This window comes from Astatotilapia calliptera, chromosome 9 (genome assembly GCF_900246225.1).
Source record: "Astatotilapia calliptera chromosome 9, fAstCal1.2, whole genome shotgun sequence".
NCBI classification, from domain to species: Eukaryota; Metazoa; Chordata; class Actinopteri; order Cichliformes; family Cichlidae; genus Astatotilapia; species Astatotilapia calliptera.
This window is the reverse complement of record NC_039310.1, coordinates 34,087,728-34,105,049: the sequence shown is the minus strand read 5'-3', so window position 1 is coordinate 34,105,049 and position 17,322 is coordinate 34,087,728.

Below are 17,322 nucleotides of genomic sequence, written 5' to 3'. Positions count from 1 at the left end.
GTCCACCTTGAAGAAGCAGTATTTCATTCTTTGGGGGTTTTGTCGTGGAATCAGGCAAAAGACAGAATTGCAACTGAAGGTTGCGAACTGCATGTATGACATTACTAGGAGCTGGGAAAGGCCTCTTTCCTTTGGATTGCCTTCTTTGAAACATTGCTGGAAATGACCTGTAAATAAGATCATACATTTGAGGCATTAAACACTTTGCCAAATTCTTCCAAATTAAAGCAAGACTACTCATCTGATTGGAAAAGTACTGCATTACTGTTAAGGTGAAATGTCATAATGATGTTTAAGGAGGATCCAAGTGCATAGGTAATTTGCAGAGCAGGTTGTTTAAATAAAAAGATGACTTACATAAAAGAGAGTAAGAGTAAAAGCTGAACACACAATAGAGACAAATCATGGATGCAGCATTTTACTTTTGTGCATGCCAGGTTAAAGCCTATGAATTATATTTTTAAACCGAACCCAAAGAGTAACTCAAAACCAAAGGGTTGCTTGAATCCAGTATTCATTATATCCTTATATCCTTGTCAGTACAGATTTTATGTCTTCTCCAGAATACAGGGAAAAGAATATTAAAAATATGAACAACTGAAATACAAACCTAATTATCTGGGCTTCTACTTTACTGAATATCTAAGGCTACGTTCACACTGCAGGCGAAAGCGCATCAAATCCGATTTTTTTGACCCTATGCGACCCATATCCGATCATGGTATGACAGTGTGAACGGCACAAATCCGATATTTTCAAATCCGATCTGGGTCACTTTCGTATGTGGTACTGAATCTGATACATATCCGATGTTTTAGAAAGCGACTGCTGTTTTAATGGTCATGTCGCATTAAATCCGTCTTTTACGTCACCGACACAAGACAGACGCCAATTATCAGTGCCAGAGAAGCGCCAGAGAAGCGCCAGAGAAGCGCCAGAGAAGACATCGCGAACGCTTCTCTGGCCATCCCATGTAGATATCAGTGAAACTGTTGGGAAGACAATGTTGGAGAAACGTGAACATTTTATTTGTACTGTGTAATCAGCAGATTCTGACAGAAATCTGCAGCTATCCTTTGAAGCACCGCTCCTCTAAAACAGCAATAAGATTGTCAGGGAAGGTTAGTGACGGAAGGGAACGGTAAGTGACGGAAGTGATGTTGTAGGTGACGTCAGACGCCGGAGATTTTGGCGGAGAAAAAGCAAATGGTAGCATAGAGTTTAACAAAGGTTTTCCAAGCTTCAGTATTACCAAATATACTAATCAATTGTCATATAACTAACAACATCTGTTTTATCATCTCTAACACCCTGGAGGACAACGGGGAGAGTTTAGACGCTCTCCAAGATTACATCGACCGCTGTTTTCAAGATTTAGTAATGCATAAGGCCCAGAGTGCATCTTCCCCGGCCAAAATCGAGACGCCGTCATCGAAGAGAAGTCGCCAGGCAGACTCCCCCGGTACAACATCGCCTGCCGGCAAAGACATCGCAGAAATCCTGGAGTCAATCGACAAGCGATTGTCCAGTTTCGATGCGAGGCTGTCCCTGGTGGAGATTTTACACCGGGAATTTAAATCTCTGAGAGAATCCCTGGAATTCAGCCAGCAGCAGGTGGAAACGCTTGCCGCTGAAAATGCCACGCTACGGGAGTCGGTTAAATCTCTCACCGATAACGTGACCCAGCTAAACATTGAAAATAAAAAAATAAAAGAGTCCGTTATCGATCTACAAGCCCGTAGCATGAGAGATAATCTTGTGTTTTCTGGTATTCCAGAAACTGCCGGAGAGGACGCAGAGGCAACGGTGAAAAACTTCATTAAAATCCACCTGAAGCTGCCGGAGGACACCGTAAAGAACATCGACTTCGATAGAGTACATCGCTTGGGGGGCGCGCGGTCGCGGACCGGGAGACCACGGCCTATTGTGGCCAAATTCAGTCAATTCAAACAGAAGGAACAGGTGAAGAGTCGCGGCAGAGAGCTGAAAGGAACGGACTTCAGCGTGAACGACCAGTTCCCCAAAGAGATCCTGGAACGACGCAAGGTCCTGTTCCCAGTTCGACGTAGCTTCATCCAGAAAGGCTCCCGTGCTGTCATCGCTGTGGACCGGCTCTACGTGGACGGACAGCTGTACCGCGACCCCGGCACCACACCGTGGTTATATTAACTGCACTCCAGATAAGAACCCGCTACACTCTTTTCTTATTCATTCACACTCTCTCCTTTAACATGAGTTTAAGCTAGTAATATCAATATGATGTCATAGCAGATATAACACCGTCACCCTCCGTCATTGCTTTAATTGGAATGTTTCCGTTTCGTTTCTTTTTTTTTGTTGTCACTCACAGTTCATGTGGTTTCTTTCTTTCTCTTGTCTTTCACTGCTGTGGTCACCTACTTCCCCACTCACCTACAAACAACACCCTCTATTTCTCCATATTTTCACAACACGATCACGCAAACACATCAGCTCAACGGCAGCACATTCACAACAGCCTCACAGCACGCACAGACTTGCAGGACACATAAGCAAGCCACGCTTGTTCATATTAGTGAATATTCACACACATAGTCAGACTTATGGAGTCTCTCACCACACTTCTTTTTCTCTTTCTATTTACAAACAAGGGATGTTTCCATATTCTCTCCACCTGTCTAAACGAAACACCCAGCATACATCATTAGACATACACGCACAATTAAGGGCATGCTGAGGTTTGTCACATGGAATGTAAATGGAGCTGGCACCAGAGGAAAGAGGTTAAAAATATTTAACCAGCTTAAAAAACTACAGGCAGATGTTGTTTTATTACAAGAAACTCACAAACCTGTCACAGGTTTAAATGAACTTAAAACACCTGAGTTTCCTAACGTGTTTGCAGCCGGTTATAATTCTAGACAACGGGGAGTAGCAATTTTAATACATAAAAATGTTAATTTTACAGTACTCGATACAGTTATAGATCCAGAGGGTAGATTTCTAATTATTAAACTATCAATATTGAACAAAAAACTATGTATTGTTAGTATATATGGTCCAAATGTTGATGAACCCTCATTCTTCCACGGTTTTTTTAGTGCACTCTCTGAACACCTTGATTGCACACTCATTCTTGGCGGTGACCTCAACCTTGGACTAAATGAAGAAATGGATAGGCTCAACACAACAGGAACTCAGCGTAATTGGCAGTCCACAAATATAATCAAACAGTATATGAACGACTTTGGTCTTTGCGATGCATGGCGCTCTCTTCACCCCACCAGTAAGGAATATACTTTTTTCTCGCATGTTCATCACTCTTACTCTCGTCTGGATTATTTTTTGGTCAGCAGCTCACTGCTGTGTGACATTTCAGACACTGAGATTCATCCTATAGCTGTCAGCGATCATGCTCCTGTATCTTTAACACTAATGCACAAGAATAATACTACGCCAAGTAAAAACTGGAGATTTAATATATCACTACTTAAAGATGAAGACTTTATTAAATACTTTAAAAAGGAATGGACTTCATATTTAGACTTTAATGACACTCCCGGAATATCTGCTTCTGTTCTATGGGAAGCAGGGAAAGCTGTGATGAGAGGTAAAATAATTTCTTTCTCATCACACAAAAAGAAAGAAGAAAACAAAAATATTCAGGAATTAGAAAAAAACATCAAATCACTAGAAGAAGCCTACGCGTCCCACCAAGATCAGGAAACATTGAACAAAATATGCAAAACAAAACTAGAATTAAATGAAACTATTAATAAAAAAACACAATTCCTTATACAAAGACTTCGCTTGCAGAATTTTGAACACAGTAACAAATCAGGTCGATTTCTAGCTAACCAGCTAAAAATAAATAAAGAAAAAATAACTATATGTGCTGCTAAAGATTTATCGGGGAACACAATATATGATCCTGGAAGAATAAACAACATTTTTAGGGATTTCTATGAAACTTTATACTCACCACAAATAAACCCATCTAAAAATGAAATTGATCTGTTTCTTGACAACGTAACTCTTCCAAAATTACTAGACAGTCAAGCAATGGAACTGGATTCGCCACTGACGCCAAGTGAACTCCAGGAAGCCCTGATAAGTATGCCCAATAATAAGGCTCCAGGTCCAGACGGCTTCCCTGCAGAATTCTACAAAGAATTCTGGACAATTTTGGCACCAGTATTCCACAGCATGTTGCAGGAAATCGAGGAAAAGGGCAGACTACCACCAAATATGAATTCTGCCAACATTAGTCTCCTGCTAAAACCAGGCAAAGACCCTTTATTTCCCTCAAGCTATCGTCCAATTTCTCTTTTAAATGTAGACCTTAAAATAATCTGCAAAGCTCTCTCAAAGAGATTAGAGAAAATGACCCCCCTCTTAATTCATCCTGACCAAACTGGTTTCATAAAAGGTCGGCACTCCTCAACAAACACTCGTAGATTACTTAATTTAATAGACTACTCATACGATAAAAACATCGAAACCATAATATTATCTCTAGATGCAGAAAAAGCATTTGACAGAGTTAATTGGAAATTTTTATTCGCAACTTTACACAAATTTGGTTTTGGAAACTCTTTCATAAACTGGATAAGAATATTATACAATTCCCCAACGGCTCGTATCAGAACAAATGACCAGACATCCTCCAGCTTCTGTCTCCTGAGGGGCACCAGACAGGGATGCCCACTCTCCCCTTCACTTTTTGCAATTTTTATCGAACCTCTAGCAGCAGCATTTAGACAGGCTACAACAATTAAGGGCATAAAATGTAAGAACATAGAACATAAAATCAGTCTCTATGCGGATGATGTGTTGCTTTTTCTGCAAAACACACAAACCAACCTCTCTGAGGTAATTACTTTAATAAACTGGTTTTCAAGAGTTTCAGATTATTCAATTAACTGGCCAAAATCTACAGTTCTCCCCATTAACTGCTCCTTCCATAATTCTTCCTCTGCCCCACTGCAATCCGGAAATATTAAATATTTAGGTATTAATGTCTCTCCTAAGCTTTCAGACTTAACTAAACTAAACCACATCCCACTTCTAAAGAAAGTAGAAGGCGATCTGACTAGATGGAAATCTTTACCCATATCACTCATGGGAAGGGTCGCCACTATAAAAATGATGATCTTGCCAAAAATAAATTACTTATTTTTGATGATCCCTAACAAACCATCACAAGATTGGTTCAGATCTCTGGATTCATATATTTCCAAATTCCTTTGGAAAGATAAACCCCCGCGTATTAGCTTAAAAACGCTACAAAGAACCAAGGATAGAGGAGGATTAGATCTGCCTAATTTTCACCAATACTTCTTAGCCAACAGGCTTCAGTTCATCTCAGAATGGTTAAAACATACCTTCTTAGTTGAGCCCTGGCTAGATGTTGAACAGGCACTATGCAAGGATCTAGAGATTTCAGACCTACCATTTATTAGCTCAAACATCAAAAGACATGAATGCTTTAAAAGTATCAACATCAGCTTTTCTCTAACAGCATGGTGGGAGTTTCTAAAAATAACGGAGTCTTCATTAATCCCATGCAAACGTACACCTATCTGGAATAACCCTGACATATTACAAAACAATAATATGATTAATTTCCCAGAATGGAGTTGTAAAGGAATTAAATACTTAGAACATATATTAGAGGGAACAGAATTTATTCCATTTGACAGACTAGTTGAACAATATGGGATCAACAAGACAAGGTTTTTAGAATATCAACAAATTAAATCCATAGTAAAAAAGAAATTTAACCTCAGTCAAGTTGAATTACAAACACCACTAAGTGCGGCACATTTTCTTACTCTTAAATCCCCCAAATTATTATCTAAAATATACAGAACACTTTCTAAATTAGATGAATCAATATCCCTTCCTACTGCAAAGTGGGAAGCAGATTTATCAGTCAACCTAGACCAAAACTTCTGGTCTCAGATTTGCTTAAAAACTTTTAAATTAATTAAAAATCCCAGTCTGCAATTAATACAATACAAAATACTTCATAGAGTGCACTATACAGGTCATCGGATGTTCAAGATGGGCTTTACATCTTCCAACAACTGCTCACACTGTCAAGGCAATACACCAGACAATTACATCCACGCTCTTTGGTTCTGTCCACCAGTGCAAAAGTTTTGGCGCGAGATATGTGAAGACTTATCAAAGTGTCTGAAATGTAACATTCCAACTTCCCCCTTAGTGTGTCTACTGGGCAGCTTAGATAATGTCACTTCAGAAAAGAATATAGCCCATATGATCTTCACTGCCCTATGCATAGCCAAGAAAACAGTCCTCATGAACTGGAAAAATAAAAATAATCTTAATTCTAACCAATATAGAAATTATCTATTAGATTACATTAGTCTTGACACAGCCTCTGCCACCACATTAGATCAATTGCTCTGGGCCCCTTTTATCAGCTCCATCACCTAGTGGGGGTGGGGGGTCATAGTTTGGTCCCGCCTTCACTGTTGTGATTGGTGAGGGGGTAGGGACAGGCTTAGGGCGTCGGGGGGTTCCCCGGAGGCATCTTCCTTGGGGGGCTCAACCCGGGGTAGCGGTCACGTCCGGTTGGGGGCTCTGTTGGCTCTCAGGTGACTGTTTCCTCGCGGCTGCGTGCAGCGGGGCTAGGGGAGGGTCTGTGCTGACGGACGTGGGTTACTGACCTGGCAACCTGGCTGCCCCTGGGTGGGTCCGGGATGGGCGTGAGGTTCTGGGGGCGCTCCGTCTCTGGGCTGGGGCCCGGGCCGGGCCTCGGGGGCTTGGGTCCTGGTTGGTGTGTTGCCGGGGTTGTGGGCGGGTGGGTGCATGGGGGCCCGGCCCTGGAGCAGGGTGCCGCCGGTGCGTCGAGCCGCCTGGGGGGCTCTTCAACTGGTGGGGGGGATGGTCACATCTTGCAGGAGCTTTCTTCTCTTCAGGAACTCTCTGCAGGAGGGGGAGATACAGGAGAGGTGGAGGAAGATCTCAGCCTGGGCGTTTACCGTCTTATGTAGTCTGGAAGATGTGTGGATGGTGGGGTGGGTGCAGTTTTCTCTGTGGTGGGGTTGGGTGGACTGTCCAGGGCTCTGTGGAGCCAGAGGGCGCTACTGCACTGGGCCCCGGTCTGATGGGCCTGGGCCCCCCTTCCCTGGCGGGTCGCGGAGGGTGGGAGTGCCTACTGGGGTCAGCGGGGGAGCTGGCCCCAGGGAGGGGTTACCTGCCCCTCCCTTCCTTCCCTCCCCCTCTCCAGCTGCCTCCCTCTTCCCGCTCCTCCACAACCACCCACACATGCAGGGCCTTGGAGTGGGGGTATGTCACCAGGGTGCAGAGGAGGCTACCCCCCCCCCCCCCTGTCCCCTTCTGGCTGCCTCTGCCTCAATTTTATCCCACAACTTAGACATTCACATTATTCACACTCTCATTACACATACATATAGGATCTTGGGGGTGGGCACAATCACGGAGTCCAAATTACCATCAGGGTGTATACCTCACCCCTGACGTCGTTGCCCACCTCTCAATTTTAAATACACTTAGTCATTGAGGGCTAGCAGGAGGGACTATGCGCTTACCTGCTGCTCCTTGGCAGGTAGCTCCATGCCCTCCTGGGTTTTAATTGCACCTTAGAACACATATGCATCAACACTACAATGAGCGGGTGGAGGGAGGTTTGGAGTCTTCTCCCACCCCCATTCTCTGCGGCCTGCTGGAGCGGGAGGGCTAGTAGGAGGAGTTGGCCGTCCGACTGCGGTCTGGGGTGTGGGGCCTCCCTGCTGCTGCGGAGTCGGGGTGGTCTGCCTCTCCCCACCGCAGGGAAAAGGGTAACACCACCTGGGTCTGGGTGCAATTCCCCCCTCCAGGGGCAAGGGTACCTAGACCCGGTTTGTAGAGTACGCTTGGGGAGTGTGATTGTGTGTACAGCGTCTCTTTATGTCTGTCTCCACGTTGGTTGAGTGTGGAGTGAGTGCATATGAGAGCATGAGGGTGGGAATGGATGTTTGTGTCTGTGTGTGCCTGTATGTCTGTGTCTATATGTCAGGTTGGGTATCAGACGCCACCTCTCTGGGGACACCTCAGGCCCTCCAAGGTTTGGAGGCCTATCTCCACCCACCACCACTTCCCCTGCCGGTGGCGGACTCCCTCAGGTGTCGGTGTGTTGGTGGTTCTTTGTGTCTGGGGGTGGGCGTCCGGGTACACACCGGCTCACTCCTTGGCGGCCGCTTGTCGGGGCCTGGGGCCTGGGGCTCGCTCGGGCCCCTTTGGAGGTGGGGTGCCCCCGGCCTCTCGGCCTGGGGCTCGGTCACTCAGGCACAGCTGGGGGCCGGCGGAGCTCACGGGCGCGTCACTGCAACTCCCCCTGACTTCTGCTCCGCGGCTGCTGGGCGAGCCCTCATCTGGGACTCTCCTCAGCTCTTACTGGAACAGTGGCGCGGCTGCCCCTCTGTTGGTCTTCCATGGTCTCTTGTGTTCTGGGGGCCTCTGGATGTCTGGAGTTTTGATCTCCTCCATACCCGCTTCACACCCTGGAGGACGGGGCTGTGGCCCCCCCACACTCCCTAGCAGATCATTACATGGAGAAACCTTTGGAATGCAAGCATGCTGATCCACTCAGGTATGCACACATGGGTATTCACAGACGCGGACTAAAGCTTTCTTGGCTGCTGCCTCAAAGCACACTGTGCGCTGTCTATATTGCGTGCTGCACAATATCGTTTATTATTTAGTAAATATTGATATCTATGACTAGCTAGTTTATTGTGATTGTGCTTTGTTTTCTCTATTATTATGTTGCTCTTTGTTGTTTGCTGTCTCCTCTGTTTGTTTTTTTTGTTTGTTTGTTTTTTTTCTCCATACAGGTGACCCAGGAGTTCTTTTTTTTTTTCTCTCTCTCTTCCCCCCCCTTCTCACCGTCTCTTCTCCCCTTTGGTTTTCTTTCTTTCTCTCCCCCTCTTTCTCTCATTCATTCCCCCTGTCCTATTTATTAAAAAAAAAAAAAAAAAAAAAAAATGACAAAGGATGAACTGAAGCTCTGCCATCACGTAATGTCGCATACTGCTGTTTCTGATGTCATTTAAAAAAAGAAAAAAAAAAAAGAAAAAAAATAAAATAAAATAAAACAGCAATAAGGATCATTATTAGGTTATTTACATTATTATGTAAATAACAAAATAACTTAAAGCAAAAATTGGGAAATGTAAAGTCCGAACTCTTTATATTAAGGGCCATCTATCAAACAATACTGTTTGCTCTGGGTCTAAACAGAGCCGTTGTGTGTGAAGTCTTCTTTTGCGCATGCGGGCCGCTTTGAGCGTTCACACTAGAGCACGTTTGCTGTCGCATTTTATTTGTAGTTTGAACACGCAGACAAAAAAATCGGATTTGATCAAAAAATCTGAATTGAGCATTAAGACCTGCAGAGTGAACGTAGCCTTAGATTACTGTTCCATAACACCCCCCCCCCCCCCCCCCAAAAAAAAAAAGAAAAAAAAGAAAGGAGTAGCATTACTGGCAAATTTCTTTTTCTTTTTTCCTTTGCATTTCTATTTGGGTGCTCACTCTTGGGTTTGCTGAGGCACTGTCGCAGTAACAGATGTGGTTGCAGTTCCACTCCTAATATCAGACTGGGAAGTTGACAGAATTCCCACAAGATTCAGTATAGCCTTCTCTATTGCAATCTTTGGCTCCTGTTGAAAATATATTTATATGTTATTGAACATCTGCATCTTCATTTAAACAATACCATATGGTTTCCCGATATATCCCTTTTCCCCTTATTAACCTAATATTAAAATAGTTAACAGTATAACTAATAGTCACGAGTAAGAGTTTAAAAGAACACTAAGGAAGCTTGTTAAGCCATAGTTACAGTAGTAGAAGAAAATTGAAATCAGATACTTTATACACGCACATATATTTGTGCTGTCAGCAGTAATCTCCTTAAAATGACGTTAACCGATTTTCCGTTTGCAAGTTAGCGCAGCATAACACGTTAGTGCGGTTTGCTCATTAATGTGTTAGCAGCTACTGAAAGTTAAGCTAGGTCCCCTAACTTTCAGTAGCTGCTGAAAGTTGTTGTATACTGTAATTACTGTAGTATTACTCTAACAAAAACTCGGGGGTGACCTGGGACCAGTGCTAAGGTCAAGTCAGAGCATTTCAGTTCCAATTATTACCAAAACGACATCTCATCGGGATTAAACTTAAATCCAAACACATAATTCTCCACGATGCTGATGTTTAAGCAGACAGACCGTGCCACACAGGAGACTGTTTGAACACATGCAACACTAGGGCTAATGTTGAGAGCCCTTTTTAAGCTAGCTTTTGGCACCGTGAAAAATTACAGTGTAGTAACCGAATATGATATTCAAAAATATATGTCTGGACAATTAGCTTGTTCCAGTAAACCATAAACTAAAGCTTACATGCGTCGCAGAAGCGCCACCGCTGTCCTCCATCTTCAAACTGTGTAACCCTTCCAGGACCTGAAGGTCCGTAAAGCATCCCCCCGACAGCCAAACCCATCTGTTCTCTGATTGGATTGTTTAATTTGTGATTGACATGACATTGACCAATCAGCTTAAAGGAAGAAAAATAGGGTCAAAATTTGTACTTGTAACTTGCAGAGTTTTTTTTGGCTAAGTACACGCACAAATCTTTTTCACACATACAAATCTTTTTTACGCACGCACAAATCTTTTTCACACATACAAATCTTTTTTACGCACACACAACGTTTTTTTACACATACAAATCTTTTTTACAAGTACAAAATATTTATGACCACATTTTGAGCCCATAGTAATGTGACAGAATCCATACACTTTTGCAAGTGTCTCAAAAGCCGCCCCTGAAAACTGTGGCCCATTATCTGTTACCAGCTGCTCGGGGATCCCATGACGTGCAAAAATCCCTTTGAGATGATGGATCGCGTCCTCTGACCTTGAAGGTGTGAGAGGGGCAATCTCAACAAATCTTGAAGCATAATCCACAACAAGAAGGTAGGTTTTCCCTCTCAGCATAAACAGATCAGCTCCTAGCTTTTGCCACGGCCGTCCGGATACTGTGATGGCATCAGCGGTTCTGTGTGGTTTTCTCTCACTTGGCAACATGTCCGACAGTTAAGGACAAGCTCATAGTACGGTGAGGAACGCCCGTTCTGCCCAGTACAGTCTTAGCGCTGGTTCGCTGTTGAAATGTGTGGGCCATCCTTCCTCACACAGCTGCATCACGCGAGCACATACGCTGTCCCTCTTCAGCTCTTCTCTCAGCTGCTCCAAGAAATTGTTGCTAGCTGGCAGATTGTCCATCAACATGTCCATGTAAATATTTGTGCTCTCCAACAACTCCTTGTCATGAAGTGTTTCTTTTGCTTTCACTGGAGATCGTGAGAGCGTGTCAGCTGTCCACAGGTGTTTGCCTGGTACATGCGTAATCGAGTAGGAATATCTCATGAGGCACATCCTAAAGCGTTGAATTCTGGGAGGGAGCGCATCCAGAGTTTGTGCCCCCAGCAGACTTAGCAGCGGCTTATGGTCTGTCTCCATTTGAAAGTGTTTGCCAATAAGAAAGTTGCAGAACCGCTCACAAGCCCAGGTCAGACCTAAAGCCTCCTTTTCAACCTGAGCGTATCTCTGTTCTGTTCCTCGTCCCATCTTTGAAGCAACACACCCCCTAAGCCATACGATGATGCGTCCGCTGACACCTTGCAGTCACGGCTTGGGTCATACATGGCCAACACTGGCGGTGATGTGAGCGCATCTTTCAGGTTCTGAAATGCTCTAGCCTGGTCAATGTCCCATCTCCAGCAGTTTTCCTTAGACAGTAAGTCTCTTAGAGGTTTGTCCTTCTCTGCGAGCTGTGGGATAAACTTTCCAAGCTGGTTAACCATTCCCAGAAAGCTCCTTAACTCACTCACACTTTGTGGCTCCTTCATCTCCCTCACAGCCTGGGTCTTGCTTGGGTCAGGGCTGATACCGCTGGCTGAGAGAACATGCCCTAAAAACGTCACCTGCTGTTTCGCAATGTCGCACTTGTTAATGTTTAGGGTGATGCCAGCTTTTTGGATCCTGCCCAGCACAGCGTGTAGGCGAGAGTCATGCTCCTCCTGCGTTCTGCCCCAGACCAGCACGTCGTCCATGTGGCAAACCACCCCTTCCACACCATCTGTGACCATCCTGTTCTGGAAATGCTCCGGTGCTGAAGCAATCCCAAAGGGCAGTCTCTTGAAGTAATAACGCCCAAACGGTGTGATGAAAGTGGTGTATTTGGCTGAGTTTTCCGTCAGAGGTATCTGCCAAAACCCCATGTTAACATCCAGCTTGCTGAATATGCTGGCACCAGCCAATCTGCCCAATGTTTCCTCCACCGATGGCAGTATGTACTTCTCTCGACACACAGACTCATTGAGGTGTGTAAGGTCGATACATATGCGTACATCTTCTGTCTTCTTCGGTACCACCACCATGCCTGAGCACCAATCAGTTGGCCCCTCAATCCTGCTGATCACCCCTAGTTCTTCCATACGGGCCAGCTCCTGCTTAACTTTGTCCATCAGAGGCAAGGGGATTCTCCGTGGCGTCTTCAAGGAAAAAGGTTGAGCTCCAGGTTTCAGTTTGATGTCGTACGGCTGACGTACTTCACCGAGACCACTGCACAGCTTTGGGTAGCACTTTTTAAGCGTCTCTATAGTTATGCTCTCCAGACGAGCCACAAGCTCCAGCTTGCTAATGGCAGGTCTCCCCAGCAAAGCAGTGTGCAGGTGTCTGATGACGAAGACATCCTCAAGTATTTCTTTGTCTCCCTTCCTCAGTGCAAGCTCACTGACACCAACGACATCCAAACGACTCCTCCCGGGACCCAGCAGAGCCTTGGTTGATTTGTGGAGACTGGGGGGGTGGTTGTGTCTGTAGAGCTCCTTAAACACCTTAAGGGGTAGGACTGTCACATCGGCACCTGTATCAATTTTAAATGACACGTTTTTGTTGTTTATGCTTAAGTCGACAGTCCACGGCTCACCCTCACACTTAACACTGCCCAGGAACAAACCATGTTCATCCTCTTCAACCTCATGCACTATTTTTGGTGCCCTGCATACACGCCTGTAATGTCCTTTTTTCCCACATGCATGGCATTTCACTTCATTCGCTGGACAATCCTGCTTTGAATGGGATGGAGCGCCACCACATTTCTGACAGGTCGGCCCTTTTCTGCCGTCTTCTCGGAATCCACGTGTTTTAGCTTGACGACTATCAGTCTGGAGCAGTTTGGTTCTAACAGGCTTACGACTGATTTTATGCACTCTATCTACTGACTTAGCATCGCTAGCCTCAGCTCTAGAGTCACCTCGCAAGGAGGATTGTTGTCGCTTTACCTCTTCACTTTGCCTCGCCATGTTGATAGCCCTCTGCAAAGTCAAATCTGGGTCAAGCTGCATGCGTTCTGACAGCCGTTTGTCCGTGAGACCGAAAACGAGCCTATCACGTATCAGCTCATCATGTAGCACTCCATAGTTGCAATGTTCTGCTAGCGCATACAGTGCTGTCACAAAAGCATCCACTGTCTCATTTTCTCCCTGTCGGCGCATATTGAATTTGGTGCGCTCATAGATCACATTTTTCTTCACAATGAAAAAAGCCTGGAAACCATCACGTACCCCCTCGTACGTTGTCCTTTGCTCCGCTGTTAAACTCAGACCGCGAAGCACATCGTCCGCCTCGTCTCCCATGCAGTAAATCAACGTGTTGACTTGGTTTTCCTCCGAGCTGACGTTCAAATTACTGGCGAGACGGAATCTCTCGAACCTCCGTATCCATTTGGACCACTCCTGCGGTTTTGAAAAGTCGAAGGATTCCGGTGGCTGGATGCTGAATGTCGCGCTCGGCCCCGCCGGTGCTCTCTGTGCAGTCTCATCCGCCATATTCTCCCCTCGTTATCCCGCGAGCTCCGCCAGACACAGGTTCGTTCAGTCGAGGTTATATGGATCAGTACAGGACTTCTGACACCATGTCGTGTTATTCAATTATACGCGGGTCCACTGTACGATTCATAACCACACTTTATTTTCTTGTTCTTGCTCTGCCCCCACATAACATAACATTCTATACAGAAACACACCGGTCTCGCCCTCTAGCTGCCATCAGCCTAACTACACTGACCGGCTGCATTAACATCTACTGTACAATGCAATTACACCACACAAGGGAGTGAGATCAGCAGGGTCAGACAGGCTAAAAGTAGAGGAAAACTGGGCGGCAGTGGAAGAGTTAATGATCTGACAGCGGCGAACAGTAGTTTGAACTGTTAAAACACAGCATCAAATAATACAATCATATGGTCAGGAAAGGCAGTGTCAGACATTTCCACGTTACACACAGGCAGACTGTGTGACAAGACCAGGTTTAGTGTGTGTCTGTATTCGTGTGTGGGACCAGATACGGACTGGACCAGATTAAAAGTCCATAAGGCTTAAAACTCCTTCACCAGAGGTTTGTCAGGACAGCAGACATGGATTTTAAAATCTCCCACAATGAGAACGTGATCGTTCTTATCGGCCCCATCTTGGATCACAGGGGTCACAGACCTAATCTGTTCGTGGCCAAAAACAAGCCGAACAGATATTGATTTTGAACAAATCCAGAGGGTTAAACTGTGGGCGGTAATAATCTGAGAATGACCTGATGTCATTTTCTCCAAAAGTTGTTAATATTCTGATGTGACTTAACGCTTATCAGCCCTGCACTCTGGCACATTGAGCTACTTCAGCACATAGTTAGCCTCCCCCATGGTAGAAACTCTCAAGCTTTCACCTGAAACCCCGCAGTCTGTTAGTCCTGACCCTCTCAGACGTCGTTCACACTCTCACAGGTAAAGTCAACATCATGAGGTCGCTGTTTTCCGACCACAGCAGCCACAAAGTCCGGTAAGCCTGGATGAAGCAGAGCTCCCACACACGCCTCACTGTGGCTCCTGTTCCTTGTGTTTTGTATATGCGGGGAAACACCGTTGCTGCGTTCAAAACACCTCGGATTTACGGACTACATTCTAGAAAACGGGACAAACAGGATTTGTTTTGCTTCTCAGCACGTAGAACCATTCAAACACCACAGCATAATGTGGTGTCGCGATGAGGAATAACCGGGGACGGTAACTAAGATGTTGACAACGCCACCTGGGGGAGGGAGTTACACCCCAGGAAAGATTTCTCTAGCCAAAGTATCACACTGGCTACCAAAGCCCACAGACTCGTTATTAACGGCAGAGGTGAGACAGATGAATTTTACAAAGTTTATTAAGAACTACTACTAAAAACATAGAATTATAAAATCAAAAAGGCACCTAGGTAGCAGGGTTGAGACGGCAAAATAGATAATTAAAACACTTTATTAACAAAATGACCAGACTCCCTACCACGATGCTACCCTAAAACAATCACAACATGTTAAAAGAATAACTAAACAAATTGGTGGAGACCGGCCACTTGAGGAGGCAACCTACAGGGAGGAGTGCCAAGGGTGCCACCAATTACTCACCTGTGCAACTTCACTGCAGACCTCACTGTCACTCACACTAAACTCTAAATGGTGCAATCTACACTCGCATGCATCGGGAAGGGGATTCCACCTCACGTGCCTAGCCCCTCAGCAAGCGGCCACACCTCCACTAAAACAATAAAACAGAGCATAAAACGTTACACACATAAATAAAAGATTTACATAAAACAATTACACCCCAAAGTACTGTTCGTTATAAAAGCATCACATAACAAACAAAACAGCATGTGACAAGACAGCAGCAGTATAGTGCAAACCTGCAACAAGAGAGGGAAACAGTTGTCAAGGTCCACCCTACTATATGCCACGTTATGATGAACACAAGGGTCCCACTTACCACTCTCTAAAGGGCAATTGATTCAGTTTTACAGCTTAACTGCTCCTTACATTCACTGCTGCCGTCTTGGATTGTTAAGTAGGTGTTGGTGGGGCTGCTCTTACTTTCCTAATAGGAAATCCGAGTTTATGAGGAAGTTTCAGATTCAAATTCTTACTGGGGACTCTGAAAACACAAAAATATTTTATTTTATGTGCTGAATGTGCAGAAAATAGGTTTAAATGTTAAACTAATTTATTCAAGTCAGAGAATGTTGCATATAATTATATTTTTGCTTGATGCATAAAGTTAAAAGATTAAAACTGATAAAACAAGTTTTAAAAAGAGACTTTTCCATTTGATTACATTTTGTATGATGGATTATGTAGAAAAAGTAGAACTGGGCTGAAAGATCTATCGCTTTATCACCTCTTCAGGTTGTAAATCGTGTTTTTAAAAAGTAACTAAGTAACTAAGTAATTAATTACTTTTGAAAATAAGTAATCAGTAAAGTAACGGGATTACTTTTTTGGGGGAGTAATTAGTTACTGATTACTTTTTTCAAGTAACTTGACCAACACTGGTAACCAGTGTGTTAAGTGGATGCGTTGTACAGGGAGATGGCCACAGGCAGGAAAGATTTCCTGTGTTGTTCAGTGGTGCTTATATACACATGTATATACTGTGATGGACGCCCAGATCTGCACTCCAAATACAAACAGACTAAAGGTGTTTCCTCCAGAAACAAAGACAATATTTACAAAGGTCTCACAGGTAAATTGTGAGCGATCACAGCAGCATCTCATCCTGACTAACAGCTTTTAGATGCAGGGAGAGCGTCGTGGTTCAGAGGTGGTTCAGCAGATGATGAAGGCCTTTCTGTTGCATTGTGTAGTGCTGTGGAGGCCATGATGGTCGACTGGGTCTGCTTCTACTGAACTCACAAACACTTCTGAGGTATTTACACCTGAAGCCTCATTGAATGTGAGTCAGGAAACAAAAGGCTCAGCTTGTGAATAATGGATGTTTCCCCTGCATTTCTATTTTCACACAGTTTTATTTCTTACAGCAGGAAAACTGAACAGAATGTATGTAGAGGTCAGAGTGAGGATGACGTCACTTAATACAGGAAATACATGTTTGTCTGTTTTGATGATGAAGGACTTCTTCAGCTCTGTAAACAGCTACACCTTGAGAGGACAGAGGTGATTTCATGGATCAATAAACAATGTGTTTATCAGCTTTCATCATCGCAGTGCAGACATGACGTCAGATCTATCAGAGTGAAGGCCGTCTCTCTGATGACGTCACAGAGCAGAGTCCTTCTGTCCAATAAAGGATCTCAGATCAGCTGCTGCCATCTTGTGGCCACAGTTGGTTACTGTCTCTGAAAGTTGTCTCATGTTTCCTGTTGTCCTGCTAACAAAGGCTGGAGCTCATCATGCTGAGAGGGCAGCAGCATTTTGT